We start from the raw sequence: 17,453 nt of genomic DNA on the forward strand, positions 1-17,453 counted from the left end.
TTTCTCAAAGAGACAGACCGTCTCCACTGCTCCCCGCCTCGCGGATTCAATAGAGGACGTCTTAATCTCTTTCTGTGAGATCCATTGCACCAAAGTCGACAACTTGTAAATGGCCCCGCGAATTTTTGGAGTAAGGCATCCTACGATCACGATCGGTAGGACAAACTGCCACAAATGAGAAAGCATTATGAATAATGGTCACTTTCCAAATTGCAAAATGTCCACGCTAATTACATTCTATTCGTAGCACAAACCTGACATATCTTATGCCAATCATGGGATTTTAGCCCTGACAATTGGTCGTCTTTAGAAAATGCGAACCTGAGAGAACGCATCATACCCATCGGAGTGCGGATAGACTTGATTACTTGCTTCACAATGCGCTCTTCTTTAGTGGACAAAACCCAAGGAGCGCGAGGAAGTTGCACGTGACCATCAGCACTCAACTGCAGTCAAAGCGCCTCCATCTTACCTATCTCCTTCAAATCCATTCATGCCCCTATAGTGTCTCTCTTTCCTGTGATGTGGTCCCATAGCAAGTTGCCCACATTCTTGAAAATATACATGGGATCCAACAAGTGGTTGACCTGTAAGTGGGTCCAATATGCCAACTCGTAGAAAACTAAGAACCGTCGCATTCCATTTGGATGTGATTCCACGTGGAGCATTTTCAGCTCGTACCAGCTTGTGGCATTCATACGTGTTGGAGGTCGTCCAAGGAAACCTTCCCTGAGTTCACGATCCTCTGGCAAGAAAGCGGCGTGTCCTTGATATACCATCTTCTTCATGGTTTGTGACCTTCGGGAGTCTAACTGTGGCCCACACAATGGACATGCATGATAACCTGAGGTAACTAGACCTGTTCCAACACCACGACCTAGTGAATACTTGATTGAATGAGATAAAATATAGATATTACCAGCGAGAACGGAGGCTTACTCACCTGAGCACTCTCCCAATCCCGAAAAGTCATGCATCGTCCACATGAGAATGGCTCGAATATTGGTTGATCGCCGACCATCGCGCCTTGCACAATGACCCCCTCCTCCCACAAAATCTTAAGCTCATCGACTAATGGACGAAGATACACGTCCATATTTTTTACTTTGTAGCGGCCTAGGACAAGCAAGCTAAGGATGAGATGTCCTTTCTTCGTAGAAAGCCATGGAGGGATGTTGTAGTTGACAAGGACTATAGGCCACACACTATAAGAAGTTGAGTGCGCAGACCGAATGGGTTCATGCCATCCATTGCGAGACCGAGCCGAAGATTCCTTAGCTTTCGCGCAAAGCTTGGGAAGGTAGAGTCAATGTGGCTTCATGTGTGCGAATCTGCTGATATTCGTTGAACTCCATCCGTGGACCTATTCTGCACATGCCACGTTGTTAAGCTCGCCATGCTGGACGTATGAAACATGTGGTTTATGCGGGGGATGAGCGAAAAGTGTCTGAGAACTTTTTGAGGGATGGTTTGCCCTTGCAAGTCCTGTCGATACATGTGAGCACCACACTTTGGACATGTCTCCATAGTCTCGTATTCTTCTCGAAACAGTATGCAATCGTTGATACATGCATGGATGTTATTGTAGTCCATGCCAAGCTTCCGTAAAACATGTCATGCATCATCACGAGACTCAGGCATGGTATTTGCAGGTGGTAATATATGATATTTCAATAACCTAAAAAAATCATAAAACATCTTGAAAAAGCACAAATATTTGTAATAATAGTGTAAAAAAAAAATCAATGAAGCCTATATGCAAGGTACCTGAATAACTCGCTCACACTCGTATCACTCCACCCGTATTTTGCTTGTACACTTAAGAGTGCAAGCAGTGTCTTCAACCGAGATACTTGGCACCCATCATATAATGGTATGGATGCTTCCTCTCTAAGCGGATCAGAAGTCTCGACATCCATGGGAATCAATGCATCGATCATTGCCTCCATCTCAGGCTCCAAGATTGTAGGTAGGTTTGGAAGGTTGTCTGTCTCCTCTGGCATTGACGGTATAGATTGGCCTTGCGAGTGGTAGATTGGCTCCTGCACTCCATCCATCGCACGCCCACGAACTCTTCTAATTGGCCACAAAGGGTGCACTCCCCCTTGGGATGAGACATCACCTCCCTGGATAGAAAATTTGCCAACAAGACCCAATCTTATTGTATATGGTTTTCAATTAGCTTGCAAGTACAATGCATGATTAATATTAACTTCAAATTACCGTTTGCTGAAAATCCACAATTGCCTGATCAATGATCTCAGATTGAAACTCGCCAAATCGTCGTACGTGTTCTATAGACAATCGGTGTTTTCGTCTAATTGCCAACTTGCATTGAGAGCAAGGACATGGGACACGTTGATTAAGATACGCCTCGCGATCTTGAACAATAAGACCTTCTTCGTTTTCCATCTTATCTACATTACAACAAACGAGGCTCAAATGGATAGCTTTATGGAGATGTATGTCAACTTGCAAGTTGACCATAAGCTCTTGCTTGAGAGGTTTTAGCCTCTGCAAGAGATTGAGAAGCAAATTTTGTAAAACATTGAGATTGATATTGATGCATCCATGGTGTTGAAATCTAAACTTCAAGATATAAGAAATGCTTTACTGATTGATGTAAAGAATGCATGGGACATAATAGTTGAGAGATTTATTGATGTTATATCTCGGCCATATACCATGCTCAAGGATTTGTTTGTCCTGGTAGATAATTATTCATTATTGTAAAAAAAAAAGCATTGGTTCATAAGGTTCATGAGTCGAAGACTAAATGTTTGGACTTGACTAAAAGATTGGATAATGCCTTAGATGCTAAAAGGAAAAGTGATGAATATATTACTTCATCATTGCAACAAAAAGATTGGTGACATGGATGCTATGATTAATGAAGTTCTTCACGAGGTGAATATAGAGTTGAAGGGGATGGAACACGATTCTTCTTTGGGATTTAGTGGTGATCAATTAATTATTGAGGTGTCTTCTTGTGCAACCATTATACCTTATATACCTAGCTACTGTCTCTAGGTTATGTACTTTGAGTATCTTAAAGGGGCTCTACTAGGATTACTTATACAACTTCACTAGAGGGCTTTGAGTATAAGTAATCCATTTATGAGCATCATTGAGGATCTCTTAGTCTAATAATAAATCAGTCTCAACAAAAAGCATCTTAGTAATGTGGTTTTTTTGTCCTAGGTCCATGTATAAAAATTAATGCCATCTATGAAATTTATCAACTATAGTTATAAAATTTGTTCCAATCAATTCTACTCATAGTCATAACATTTGAAGAAAATATCCTATGCTCAATTTAAGGGATTCTTCTTCTATAGCAATACTTTTGGGTTCATTTTGATGAAGTACCATAATGACCATTAGCTAGGGTATCATTTTCTTTTAGTCCTTCCGTTGACTAGTTGGCATGATTACTAATTTGTTATGCCTATAAAGTTAATACAAAAACAATGAATTATGCATATCACAATTAGATCCCCTACTTGGATATTATGAAGGATATGACCAATTTTAAGCCATCTTAAAGAGTCACCAATGTACGTGGCCCATGGCAAAGCACATTGCATATCATTATCGATAAGTCTATTATCGTGCATCTTAAATCTCCTAATTAGACTTTATAAAGTGTATGACTAATTTTTAGCCCTCTTAAGGAGTCGATGTAATGGTACCCATAAAAAAAGCAAAGTGCATACCATTACCATAATCATGGATATGTTATCATTCCAATATATACACACACAAGTGGACTACATCTTGAGTAGACAAAAGCTATCCATTTGAGTAGACATACATCTCCATAAAGCTATCCATTTGAGTATACATCTCTTTCTCTTTCTCTTCCTCTCTTTCTCTCTCATTTCCTCTCCCTCTCACAATATATTCTAACACTCTCCAAAAGCAAAAGGGAGAGGGAGAGAGAAAGAGAAAGAGATTTCCTCCCCCTCCCTCTCCCTCTCCCTCTCTTTCTCTTTCTCTTTCTCTTTCTCCCTCCCTCTGTCTCTCTCTTTCTCTCCCTCTCTCTCCCTTTCCCTCTCTTTCTCTCGCATTTGCTTTCCCTCTCACAATGTATCCTAACACTCTCCAGAAGCAAAAGGGAGAGGGAGAGAGAGAATGCACTCTCCCTCCCTCTCCCTCTCCCTCTCTTTCTCTTTCTCTTTCTCTTTCTCTCTCCTCTCTCCCTCTCCCTCTCCCTCTCCCTCTCTTTCTCTCTCATTTTCTCTTCTAAACAAGCAAAAGAGAAAGTGATTTAAACTTTAAACAAGCAAAAGGGAGAGGGAGAGAGAGAGAATGCACTCTCCCTCCCTCCCCCTCCCTCTCCCTCTCCCTCTCTTTCTCTCTCATTTCCTCTCCTAAACAAGTAAAAGAGAAAGTGATTTAAACCTTAAATAAGCAAAAGGGAGAGGGAGAGAGAGAATGCACTCTCCCTTTCCCTCTCCCTCTCCCTCTCTCATTTCCTCCCCCTTCCTCTCCCTCTCTCTCTCTTTCTCTTTCTCTCCCTCTCTCTCCCTCTCTCTCCCTCTCCCTCTCCCTCTCTTTCTCTCTCATTTCCTCTCCTAAACAAGTAAAAGAGAAAGTGATTTAAACCTTTAACAAGCAAAAGAAGGAGAGAGGGAGACTCACTGATGAGTTATGGCGAGTGTGGGGCGGCTCCTCTTTGTGATGAAGGCTCCTCCTCTCCTTTGCGAACAACGGCGGCGGCAAGTCTTTTTCCTTCATTCTCTCACGATGGTCGCTCTCTCCCTCGCTCTCGCTCTCAAAACACAAAACGCGAAAACGGGAAGTAAAGCCGCGCTCGGTTTCGGCCCGTTTTTTTTCCTTGTGGGCCGTCGCTATTTGCGTCGGCCCACAGGGAAATAGCGACGCCACTACCCGTGTCGCTAATCGCCGTAGCTATAAGCTCAAATCCTTGTAGTGGTTCACATGAAAAAATGTAAAATCAAGGGATAAAAGAAAATGGAGAAGGAACGCCCTCGAGAATAGGAGGAAAGAGGATGGGTGGGTGGGGAAGAGACCCCATCAGGGTAAAACTAGGTCATGGCATAGATGCATGATCAGAATCGGGATATGCATGAGGGTATGCATCATATACGCGCAAGGATGGGTCCCTACACTTAAGACCTTACGGGAAGGGTGAATCAAGTAATAGGGACCTAGGACCCCACCAATTATTGACGTCCCCACACTTAAAACATGACCATCACTAATAAACAAAATATATAGGGTTAGAAAAACTTGGCCCATGTTGCCAAGAAGTGAATTCGATTATCAATGTCGTGTCTTGTGTCGTTCTCGCTTGCAAGAGGTACCAAGGTGTACAACACACGTCCAATGGGATCGGGACCACACGGAAGCACCCAAGGAGATAACTCTTTTGAGGAAATTGTGGGAAATCGTCGATGGTGAAGGATAGTGCAGTCAGCTCACGATCACTCAAATGAAATGAAAGAAAATGTCACTGACCCCATTATGAACATCACTTGATTTGAATAATGATGAAAACTCAAATCTCACACCTAGTTTAGAAATCACAAGGGAGATGGTTTAGGGGGAGTATGCTAGTGTGCACAATTGATGGTGCATCAATGCATCTAATCTTGTCTGGCATTGGTGCAAGCACGAAGGCTAGGGAGCCTTATTGTGCAGTGTACAAAATAAGGTGATGTGTCTTATGGTGATGGCAGAAATCCATCATGTGTGTGCATAGGAAAACGATAACATATGTGACTCCAAGTATCGTAGCATCCCTTAATCCTCATCTCTCAATAATTGATTGAGGAAACACTAGTCACACTTAGTCCCCCCTCTTTCTCACTCTTTTTTGATAGATACAGGAGAGAAGCCCATTCTTGAAACCCATTGATGTAATCCTCACTTTCACTTGTGTAGAGGGTATATGCCTTGTGCGAAATTGATGCTGAAACTGTGCATCCCGCCATGTGTTGGCATATGGTGCGAGAAGAAGGGCCAGGGAGCCTTAAAGTAGCCTTAAAGTGCCATGCATAGGAACAAGTTTGTGCTTTGTGCATTGAGAGGCCCATCCCATGTGTGCAGTGCTCCATTCACATATCTCACATCTATGTTGAATATTAAGGGCAAAGACTAATCACTCACCTCACCCTCTATCTCACACTCTGTTGATGAATACAGAGGGCAACCTATACTCACATCCCCATCCAGTTAGGATGAAAGCTCACAATACTCTAGGTTTGTCAATGAGAATTAGCTTTGTCTAGTTGATGATGTCAATGTGGATTGGTTGATGAAGAGGAATACCCAGGGAGGTAACCAACAAGTTCGGTGCTTGGATTGTGTTAACCGTTAGATGAACATGGTGGAAAATCTAGAAAAGCTAAAGCAGAAGAAAAATGCCAAGGAAAAGTGAAACGGAAGACAAAGGCGCACAAGGAAAAGCGCAAGTCAATACTTTTGTAAAAGAGCGTAAGCACATCATGATTTAATTTAAGGAGCACCGGGCTCTCACCTGTGCAATTTGTAAATGTAGATGAGCGGTGAAAAGGAAGCTAGGAAGATAGAAGGACAATGGGAAAAAGGGCCTAGGCCACGGCCAGCCATGTAAAAAGAGGATAAGGGGATGACTGCCCAAAAAGGGATTTAGGGTTTTGTATGTAAAGTTAAAAAGTGAATGAGAAGCTCATTCTTGTTTGTGGCCAAAGCTTCTTCTTCTTCTTCTCTTGTTTCTTGCCTTCTTGCTTGTGCTTAGTGAGGATTGAGGGAGTGTGAGGGAGTGAGTGTGTGAGAGTGAGGGATCGTGGAGAAGAAGCTCCCCATCTTCTCTCTTCATCTTCTCTTCTTATCTTCTTTTCTCTTTTCTCGCGCGGCTATGGAGGATGGAGCTTGACTGAGAGGGCTTGAGATTGCTTGAGCTTGCTGCAAGGATCATAGAGCTACCGGAGTGCAAGAGAGAGGAGGAAACTCAATCGAGCATCAAGGTAAGATCGCTACACCTGTAAGGTAGGAATTGCGCGTCGGCTATGTGAGAGGTAGCCATGGCCACTCGGCTTGAAACGCTTGATCAATAAGCGGTCCGTAGGTCTCGGGGTAGAGCTTCGTAGCTCCCCTTCAGATTGCATGTTGGAAACTTAGTTTGTTGTAGGAATCGGAAGCACTAATGAGGTTATAGGATTCAACGCACCAAGGGAGGTGGCTCAAAGACTTCTTTTGCAAGAGTTCAGTTACAATGATCTTGGACTGTGGGATGTTACCACCTTTTCCACAGCCAACTTCTCGCCCAATGGTATATGCCACCTTTTTTTGGAATGAGGCACGTTATGACAAGGAGTTGCTTTCTTTTCTTCTAGAATAGTTTTATTTTTATGTATTTCTTTTTTTTTCTTTTCTTTTCTTTTGCCCTACTCCAGAGGGTGTTTCCACCTTTTCTCGAAGAATAAGTAGGCATGACAGGGACCAAAGTCCCTTTCTCCCATGATATATATATATATATATATATATATATATATCATTTGGCCTATTGTTGAAGAGTAGACTGGCGGGAACACCATGTATCAGAACCATCCTCACCACCTCTACTGCATCGGACGGAAGGAAAACCAAGGAGAAGGAGAAGGTGGCTGCAAGGGGCTATTAGAATGAAAGCATATCATCAGGATTAGTAAGAGGGTTATTTGGAGCATTAGGTAAAACTGTCTCGACCATTATGCAAGGAATGAGGAAGCTATTGATGGTTATTGTCAGGATTCCTAGGGAGGGTAATACTTCTTGAGGCGATAGCCATTAATAAGGAAGGGATCATCCGAAGTATCGACTGTTAGACTTGGACCGAGTCATTAGGATTGATGGCAAGTACCTTATAGTGACCCATCCAGTGTTGTTGAAGCTTGCCTAGAAACTTGCCAAATCGGGAATCATAAGCTAGGAATAAGTCGCCTTCCTTGAACTCCTTCTACTTAATGAAGCTGTCATGATAGATCTTTCTGCGAGCTTGTATGGCTTCCATGCACTATAGGACCATCTTGCGAGTCTCATCGAGACACTCCAAGTACAAGAGACGGCGTTGCATTGACTCGTCATTTCCCAAGTGTTCTTTGATAGCCACGTGCAAAGAGGGTAGCTCGAGTTTAATAGGAAAGATGGCTTTTGTTCCATACACCAACTGGAAAGGGGTTTGTCCTATCACCACCTTATGGGAGGTTCTATATGCCCAGAGGGCTTCTGTAAGTCGATCATCCTAATGACAACAATGTGCGACTATTGTTCTTGTCAGAATCAAGCAGAGGATGCGATTGGTAACTTTGACTTGGCCATTGGCTCTAGGGTAATAGAGTATGGACTTACAATGATGGATCTTATACAGTTCTGTCAACTCTTCCATGATCTTGTTAAGGAAGTGGGTACCTTGATCACTGATGAGCTCTAGGGGACTACCAAAATAGGTGATGATGTTTTGGTATAGGAATAGGGCCACACTGTTGCCATCATTCCGCTTTCTAGAGCTTTGGCTTCACACCACTTTGTCACGTAATCTATACAGACCAAGATGTATCTATTTTGCTTTAGTCTGGTTGGCAGATCAATGGGGTCTACGAAATCAATCCCTCACTTTTGAAACAACTTTAGGGAAAGAATAGGTTGCAGTGGCACGTCACCAAATTTGGTAGGCTTTTCCCATTCGCTGACAAGCATCACACTGTTTGCAGTAATCATAAGCATCCTTGTGGAGGGTTGGCCACCAATATCCTACAAGTAAGGCCTTTCTAGCTGTCGCCTCTCCCGTGAAGTGTCCACGACAAGACTCGTCATGGCATGCTTTCAATACTATGTTGATCTCTTCTCTTGCAACTCATCTTTGCAAGACTTCATCCTTGCCTTTCTTGTACAGAGCACCACCTAACAGGGTATAGGGGGTTGATTCCAACAAAAGCTTCTTCTTCTCATGGCTCGAGATACTCGAGGGGTACTGTTGGGTTGCCAGGAGGTTGGCTATGTCTGCATACTATGGGGTAACAGTTTCGACTAGAAATAAGGAAGCATTAGGAAGGTTTGGATCATCTTGCTCTTTTTGATCATCGCTTTGAGGGATTCATGAAAGATGATCAGCTAACCAGGACATGAGAGCAACCGGGTTTGGTAACCACTTCAAAGTCAACTCTTGAAACAAAAGGAGCCATCTCATCATTTTTCCCTTCAAATTAGCTTTGTTCATTAGGAAGGACATGGCTTCATGGTCCACATAGAATTTAAAATGTGTCGATAGTAGATAATGTTAGAATTTTCCCAAGGCAAATACCATTGCTAGACACTCAATCTCCATCACTGTGAAGTTCTGCTCTCTGTCGGTTACTTTTTAGCTTGCATAATAAATAGGTCGATCTAACTTAGAGGGGCCCTTTTGGCATAAGATTGCACCTAGGCCTTCAACTGATGCATTAGTATACACATGGAACTTGTTAACCCTCAAACGAATGAAGGTGGAAAATCTGGAAAAGCTAAAGCAGAAGACAAAGACAAAGGCCAAGGCAAACAGAAACGGAAGACAAAGACGCACAATGAGAAAAGTCCTAAATAAGAGAGAAATGCGCACAAGGAAAAGCGCAACTTAATACTTTGGTAAAAGAACGCAAGAGCATCATGGTCTAATTCAAGGAGCGCCTTGCTGTCACCCTTACAATTTGTAAATGTAGATGGGTGGTGGAAAGGAGGCTAGGAAGATAGAAGGACAATGGGAAAAAGGGCCTAGGCCACGGCGGGCCATGTAAAAAAGGGGATAAGGGGATGAGAGCCCAAAAGGGATTTAGGGTTTTGTATATAAAGTTGAAAAGTGAATGAGAAGCTCATTCTTATGTGTGGCCAAAAGTGGCTCTCCTCTTCTTCTTCTTCTTCTTGTTCTTGCTTGCTTGAGCTTATGCTTGAGAGAGGGAGTGTGAGAGTGTGAGGGAGTGAGTGTGTGAGGGTGAGGGACCGGGGAGGAGAAGCTCTCCATCTTCTCCTCTCTTCTTCTCTTCTCTTCTCTTCTCTTGTCTTACTCGCGGCAATGGAGCTTTGGAGTGTGGAGCTTGAGGATGGAGCGTGCTTGAAGCTTGCACTTGGATCGTGGAGCTACTGGAGTGCGCGGGAGAGGAGGTAACTCGATCGGCATGGAGGTAAGCTCACTACACCCATAGGTATGGATGGCGCGTCGGCTATGTGAGAGGTAGCCATTAGTGCTTGGCTTGGAACGCTTGAAGCAATAAGCGGTCCGGGGGTCTTGGCGGTTGAGCGAAAGCTCCCACAAAACTCTGTCCAATCAGGAGGATGTAGGATGGGCGCTTCAATCAAACACTGCTTCATGGTGTTGAATGCCTCGTCACAATCAGTGGTCCATGTAAACTTATCATCTTTTCTTAAGAATTTATGCAAAGGGGCTGCCTTTGTCGCAAAGTGCACAATGAATCTTTTGTAATAGCCCACAAGGCCAAGAAATCCCCTCAATCGCTTAAGGTTGGTTGGGGCTATCAAGGCGAAAATCTTCTCAATCTTAGCATAATCTTTTGCTATCCTTTGTGCAAAGACAATGTGGCCTAGAAGAACTTCGGATGAGATGTCAAAGACACATTTGTCAACAGGGTTGAGAGAGATCCCATACTCTCAAAATTTGTCAAAACACTGCTCTAAGTATCCCCAATGCTCACGGATTAGGCTATAGACACAAAAGTCATCAAGATACACCTCAATGAAATCATGTAGATGGTTTTGAAAGGTAGCCATCATCACTCATTGGAAAGTAGTAAGAGCGTTATAGAGCCCAAATGACATCACTCTGTAAGCATAGATTTTCCATTCTGTTGTGAAGGTTATTTTGGATTGGTCCTCTTCTACAATTTGGACTTGATTGTATCCACTGAATCTATCCAAGAGGGAATAAAGCTCATGGCCTGCCACTGTGTCCAACAGTTGGTATGTGAAAGGGATAGGAAAATGATCCTTCATTATCTTGGAATTTAGCTTTTTAAAGTCCACACAAATTCACAATTTCTTGTTCTTCTTGGGTACTACCACAATGGGTGAAATCCACTCACTGTTAGCCATTGGATAAATAAACTCAGCTTTAAGGAGCTTCAATAATAAGGCCTTCACTAGGGCAGAATAATTTGGATTCATGCACCTCTGTCTTTGCCTCATGGGTTTGGTATTAGGCTTTAGGTCGACATGGTGTTGGCATACTGTGGGATCAATCCCCTTTAAATCTTTGTATGACCATGCAAATACGTCTAAGTTCTCATTTAGTAGGTCTTGTTGGACCAGTAGTTCTTCTTCTGGAAGGTTTAGACCCACCTTCAGGTGACGTTTAGTACCGTGAGCATCCACAAATATCAATTGCTTTTCACATTCTACTTCATGGACAAATGTCCCATAGATTGCTTCTGGGTAAAGATCCACTGACTCTCTCGAGGGAGTAGTCTCCTCTTCTAATGATGCACTGAAACTATTATTGGAGGCTTAGCTCGCTCTTTGGGAGGCTAAAACGATATCATTGAGGTTTCAGGTTTGAGTTGGGGATGAGTTACTTCTTGGAGTTACTTCTTGGCTCAAGGACTTGCCTTCTCAAGATGCATCCAAGAACGTCACATAACAAGAACCTTGTGTGCTCTATTTGAGCTGCTAAACTGGGGATTGTTGGCAAGGTGCATTGTCATCATCTTCTCTTAGGAAGGGTAACTTTGGGCGACCAGAGCCATTGCTGAAAGAAAGCCGATTCTTCTTAATCCATTTCTTATAAAGGCTTTTGCTTATGACGTGACTCATCAATTTGTCCAAAGGGTACCATAATCATTCTATCAAACAGAAAGGGATCTTTTGTTTCTGAGGCTTTAGGAACTTCTTCCTTATTTTTACCTTTTGCGAGTAGGATTGACTCTTCTAGCTCACTTTTATAATCTTTGTCTGCATTATCACCTTCATCCTCTTCAGATTTTGTTTCTACATCTGTGGATGCTCTACAAGAGAAGAACAAGCTCTCTATTATGTCTTTTGCTTCTTCTTCAGCTTCTATCTCTGTGTCTGTCTCTGTCTCTACTTCTGTCTCTGTCTTTGTCTCTGGCTTTATCTTTGTGACTACCATGTAACAGGGAGAACAATACATCCATGCTTCTATCTCATTGTCAAAGGAGATTTTAGAAGTCAATTCGGGTTCAGGCAAGAGGTATATTCCCATGGACAAAGAGTTTGCTTTCTTCAGTAGTTGGCTTACAGTGGCCACTATTAGGGACTATGCCTCAGTTTTCTTGGAAAAGATGTATTTGATAGCCTCTTCGTCTCTTGATGTACCATTTGTTACTTCATTGGAGGAGTTTGTTATGACTTCCATGGACATGGATCCATTGCCTTTTTGTGATCCATACAACTTCAACACCACTTTGTTGGGTCCTCTGCCTAGGGTTAGGGTTCCTTTGAGCTAGTCCATCCTTGCCCTTGCTTCAAAAAGCCAAGGTCTTTCCAAAGGAGGATATGAGGTTCTGTAGGAATTTGGTTTGACCACCAGATATGTCAACAAATAATCCCTTCCTGTGAGGGTGGTCTTTACGTATGGAAGAATGCCAAAAGGTTTGATTCTCCTTTGGTCAATCTGATAAACCACTATGTAGATTGCATTCCTTGCAAGCCTAGATCTTTCATTTTCATGTCCATCATTATATTCATTGATGAGCCTTGTTAACTCTCAAACGAACAAGGTGGAAAATCTAAAAAATCTAAAAATAGAAGACAAGGCCAAGGTAAAAGTGAGACGGAAGACAAAGGCACACCAAGAAGAATTTAGAAACACAAGAAGTGCAAAATAGTCCTAAATCAAGAAGAAAGATGTACAAGAAAAAGGACAAGTCAATACTTTTGTAAAAGAGCACCGGGCTCTCACCCGTACAAATTGTAAAGGTAGATGGACGGTGGAAAGGAAGCTAGGAAGATAGAAGGACAATGGAAAAAAGGGCCTAGGCCACGACCGGCTAGATAAAAAAGGGGATAAGGGGATGACTGCCCAAAAAGGATTTAGGGTTTTGTATATAAAGTTGAAAAGTGAATGAGAAGCTCATTCTTGTGTGTGGCCAAAAGTAGCTCTCCTCCTCCTCCTCCTCCTCTTTTTCTTCTTCGTGCTTGCTTGAACTTGTGCTTGAGAGAGAGTGTGTGAGAGTGTGAGGGAGTGAGTGTGTGAAGGTGAGGGACCGTTGTCGAAGGGTTTTCGAAAGCAGAGTCGCGACCACAGAGGACTTTGAATAATTTCAGGATAGAAGGTCAATAGTGGCGGCCTCCACAAAGAATCATATTTATATTTCAACAACTCTTCAGAAGACTGATGAGACAAACAGCTTATTAGCTTAGCAACTCTCTCTTTTACATCAGAGAAGCTGAACTCTGTTATAACAGCTTATTCTTTTGATTCAGACAGGTAATTATTGTCTATATTCACATCCACAGCCTTTGAGAATCCTTTGAACAGTTTTGAACCCTATAGAAAATTTTCCTTGTGACAGAGAGAACTCCAGTGCTATATGAAATACACTGTTACAAGCAAAATGTGAAGATTTACACAGGTCATAATTTTTGAATATCAAGCTGAACTCTCCTTGCTTTTAACATGATTTGAATAAGAATTTCAAGTGGAAAAATTGAGCATGACTTCCATTGTAAACTGTTGGCACAGAGCCCCTGTTCAGTCACAGATTCCAGGTCCAGAATGTTGTCCCTATTTCCCTTTTATGTACAGATGTAGGGTGTCAATTCTCTGTTACAGACATTCACCTCAGAAAACAGAGGACTTTCAGGTCAATAAAGTTCCAGTCTTTATACAATTTCTCAAGAGCAGCATCACGAGTGGCATCACTTCATGGAATCCAAAACTCATCTGACGCCTATTTTGCCTTTAAGATGGAACAGCTTCTCAGTAAAGAACCGTTGATCGAATGCATAGTGTATTCAGAAATCTCCTCTGGAGTACTGCCATGAGCAGCAACGAAACCACACTGAAGGAGATGAGGCCAACAAAAATCATGGCTCCTGTTAAAAGTCATTGCCACTATAATTGATTGTTTCAATAGATCCCTGACGCAATGAAAAGAATACCCAATGTCAACAAAATACAATATGAAGTTCAAAAAATCTTGCCACTTGCTCCAAATGATGTGGAGATCACTGTTCCATCCTTGAACTTGCACAGGTGCATGGCGAAAAACTTCACAGACAGACCACCGATATTCCATAGTACACAGGATTGCCCTGCAGGGATGAGTAAAACATTTGGAGCTCCCAGTGTGAAATTTGATGGAAGAACCTGTAGAAGATAACCCTCCACTATGAAGATTAAGACATCACAATTATCATCATTATCTGGATCATAAGCCTGTCCACTTGAAAGTAAGACAGTCCGTCCTTCCGTTGCTGCTGTAAAGCTGTAGCCATATGACTTGTTAACTAAAAGAGGCTCCCCCAAAGACCTACTTCTCTCATATCCAAGCCAGCGGAAAGAGATGAAAGCGGTCTCACATCCCAAAGGAACCAGAGCATGGTGCAGTTTCTTTGAAAAGACAACAGCACTACCTGGTTTGAGCTCCAAAAGTTAACAGAAACTAAGTTCACTATCACTGATGGCCCTGAAATACAATATTCCTTCGCGTAGAACCACTACAACCTGTTCCTCTTCACCTCTGACTCTGCCAAACTCCTTCTGGCTCGTCTGCTGCTTTTTTCTCCTTTCCTCTTCGTCCATAGCTATTGTTTCTTCTTCGTCGTCCTTTTGCCTCCAAAATTCCCCTTTCAAAAATAGTCCTCGCTTTTTCTTTCTCACGCCCAAAAATATCTAAGATAACCAAATCGTGTTTCAAACTGGGAGTTAACCCATAATCCCTGCTGGTTGCATTTCCTCAAATACTTGCAGGCATGCTGCAATATTTCCTTCCTATCCATAACCAGAAAGGAGTGCATTACATGAAACAAGATCATACTGAGGAATCATACAAAACACCGCCAGTACATCTTCCATGCTTCCACAACTCCCATATGCACGTATGAGAGTGTTTTCCAAGAGTAAATTATGATCATATCCTGCACATATTATTTGAAAATGACACTCCATACATGTCTCCAACCTACTTGTTTCACAGCAAGCCTGTAAGACACAGTTTGTTAAAATATCATCAAGAGGTACCTGTTCATCTTGCATTTTAGAAAAAAGCTGCAGAGCCTTGTCTAATAGCCCAATAAACATATTCTCTGCTTCTGTGAGCCCTCCACACTTGCCATACACATATATGAGAGCATTGCCAACAAAAGTATCTAAAGTGAAACCCTGCCTCTTGGCATCAGCATGAAGTGATTTTCCTATTTCCAAACACACCGCCTTTGCTAAGCCTTTTCTTCTTGCATTTGACTATACAATCGCAAGGCATTCTCCAATCTGCCATGCTCAACTTAGGCTGAAAGCATCCCTTCATGCCCACCATTATTGAAGGAGGACCTATCAGGTGCAACCCCAGTTGAAAGAAAAGGTAGGAAAAGACCCCTCTTTACTATATTACCACGTAGAATAAAGATGCAAACATGACAACTAAGTATGTACAAAATATTAACTCCCACACACAACTTTTGGGTGGATTTCACACCTCGAATGCGCAGCAATACGACACCGTGGTAGAGAAGCTCTCCATCTTCTCCTCTCTTCTTCTCTTCTCTTCTCTTCTCTTCTCTTGTCTTGCTCACGGCAATGGAGCTTGGAGTGTGGAGCTTGCTTGAAGCTTACACTTGGATCGTGGAGCTACCAGAGTGCTCGAGAGAGGAGGCAACTCAATCGGGTATGGAGGTAAGCTCACCACACTCGTAGAGATGGATAGTGCATCTGCTATGTGAGAGATAGCCATTAGTGCTCAGCTTGGAACACTTGAACAATAAGCGGTCTGTGGGTCTTGGTGGACGTGAGTGCTCAAGAGAGGAGGCAAATTGATCGGGCATGGAGATAAGCTCACCACACTCGTATAGATGGATAGTGTGTTAGCTATGTGAGAGGTAGACATTAGTGCTTGGCTTGGAACATTTGAACAATAAACGGTCCATGGGTCTTGGCAGTTGAGCTTGTGCTTGCCTGTACAAGCCTCCATCAATCAATGTGTCTGCTATAAAACATCCTTCAATCCACAAGCCAATCTTTGGGGTTTCTAGATCTAAGAAGGTGTTAGCCACATCTACTTCCTTCATGGGTTCTAAGGTTCTGTTGGACTTGGTTGCCACTGAGGGAGTATTTCTTAGGCCTCTTCTTCTTGTTAGTATGCTTTTGAATTTCTTTCGACAACTAGGAGACAACATCAACAGTTGTTAGAATGTTAAATTTGGTTTAAAAGTGTCTGGGTCTTTGACCAAATCATATTCTTTGATAGGATCCATAGGCTTTTTCAATTGGTTGGGGAATGGGGCCATGCCCACTTTTATCTTCCCTTATTCTTCTAAGAGTGACAAATCTGCACTTCTTCTCCTTTTGGAGATACTTCGGCATCCTCTATCTCCCGGACCTCTGTTCCTGCTGTTGCAACTGTTTCTGTGGCTCTGTAGTGCTACGGACTACATTGTTCCATACTGCACTATTTTATTTCTACCTAGGGAGGTTGAACTTCATAGTCTTGGTAAAGGGAACATTCTCTTTTGGAACTACTGTTTCTCCTTTTTTTGCATGTGTTATTGCGGCCACTTCCAATTCCACCAAATTGAAAGCAGGTTCTTGAGTCTTTTGTTGGGTATTAGAAGTAGCTTTCATAGGAGTTGGACTTGGACAATCTTCTCCAGTGTGGCCTTCTCCTTTGCATCGATTGCATAAAAACTTGTAGTCCATTGACAATTTAGGGATTGGATAGTTTGGTGAGATATGACCCTTTTCTCCACACCTGTAAAACTCCACCTCTGATCTTTGCCCACCGTCAGATTGCCGTCGTCCTTTGTAACTCTGGGAGGGAAATCTCCTTGGACCAAAATTAGGACCGAACTCCCTAGGTTTGGTCCAATGTTTTGCATTGTCATTTTGGATTCTAGCAAGTTGAATCTTCCATCTTCATCTTTCTTTCTTCTTTCATGCATCTCTTTTGGAGAGCATATATCCTCTATATGGTTCTTCCTCAAACAGTATGAATAGAAGGCTCCAGGAATGGTTGGTTTTTGGGTACATTCAATGGCCAAATGTCCCGCTTGATGGCACTTTTCACACCATGTATTAGAACGCATCACACCTCTCCCATCCCCTGTAGGAGTGGATATATTGATAGTATTCAACTTCAGTGCTTGTAGCTATTTTGTAATCACATCCATAAGATAATTTTTGATACTTGTGATTGAGTTGGATAGGTAATCTTTCAAGTTTCTACCTCTTGGAGTATTTGTAGTAGGGTTTTGGGAAGCTTCTATTATTACTACATACATTGGTTGGGTTGATTCGGAGGGTCTTC

General features: G+C 42.5%; 1 pseudogene; it reads right to left on the bottom strand.

Moving 5' to 3' along the window:
* Positions 1 to 14,122: 14,122 nt before the first annotated feature.
* LOC148032162 (uncharacterized) lies at positions 14,123 to 14,737 on the bottom strand (annotated as a pseudogene).
* Positions 14,738 to 17,453: the final 2,716 nt, after the last annotated feature.

This window comes from Lygodium microphyllum, chromosome 8 (assembly GCF_053477565.2).
Source record: "Lygodium microphyllum isolate KBCC chromosome 8, Lygodium_microphyllum_v1.1.10, whole genome shotgun sequence".
Lineage (NCBI taxonomy): Eukaryota > Viridiplantae > Streptophyta > Polypodiopsida > Schizaeales > Lygodiaceae > Lygodium > Lygodium microphyllum.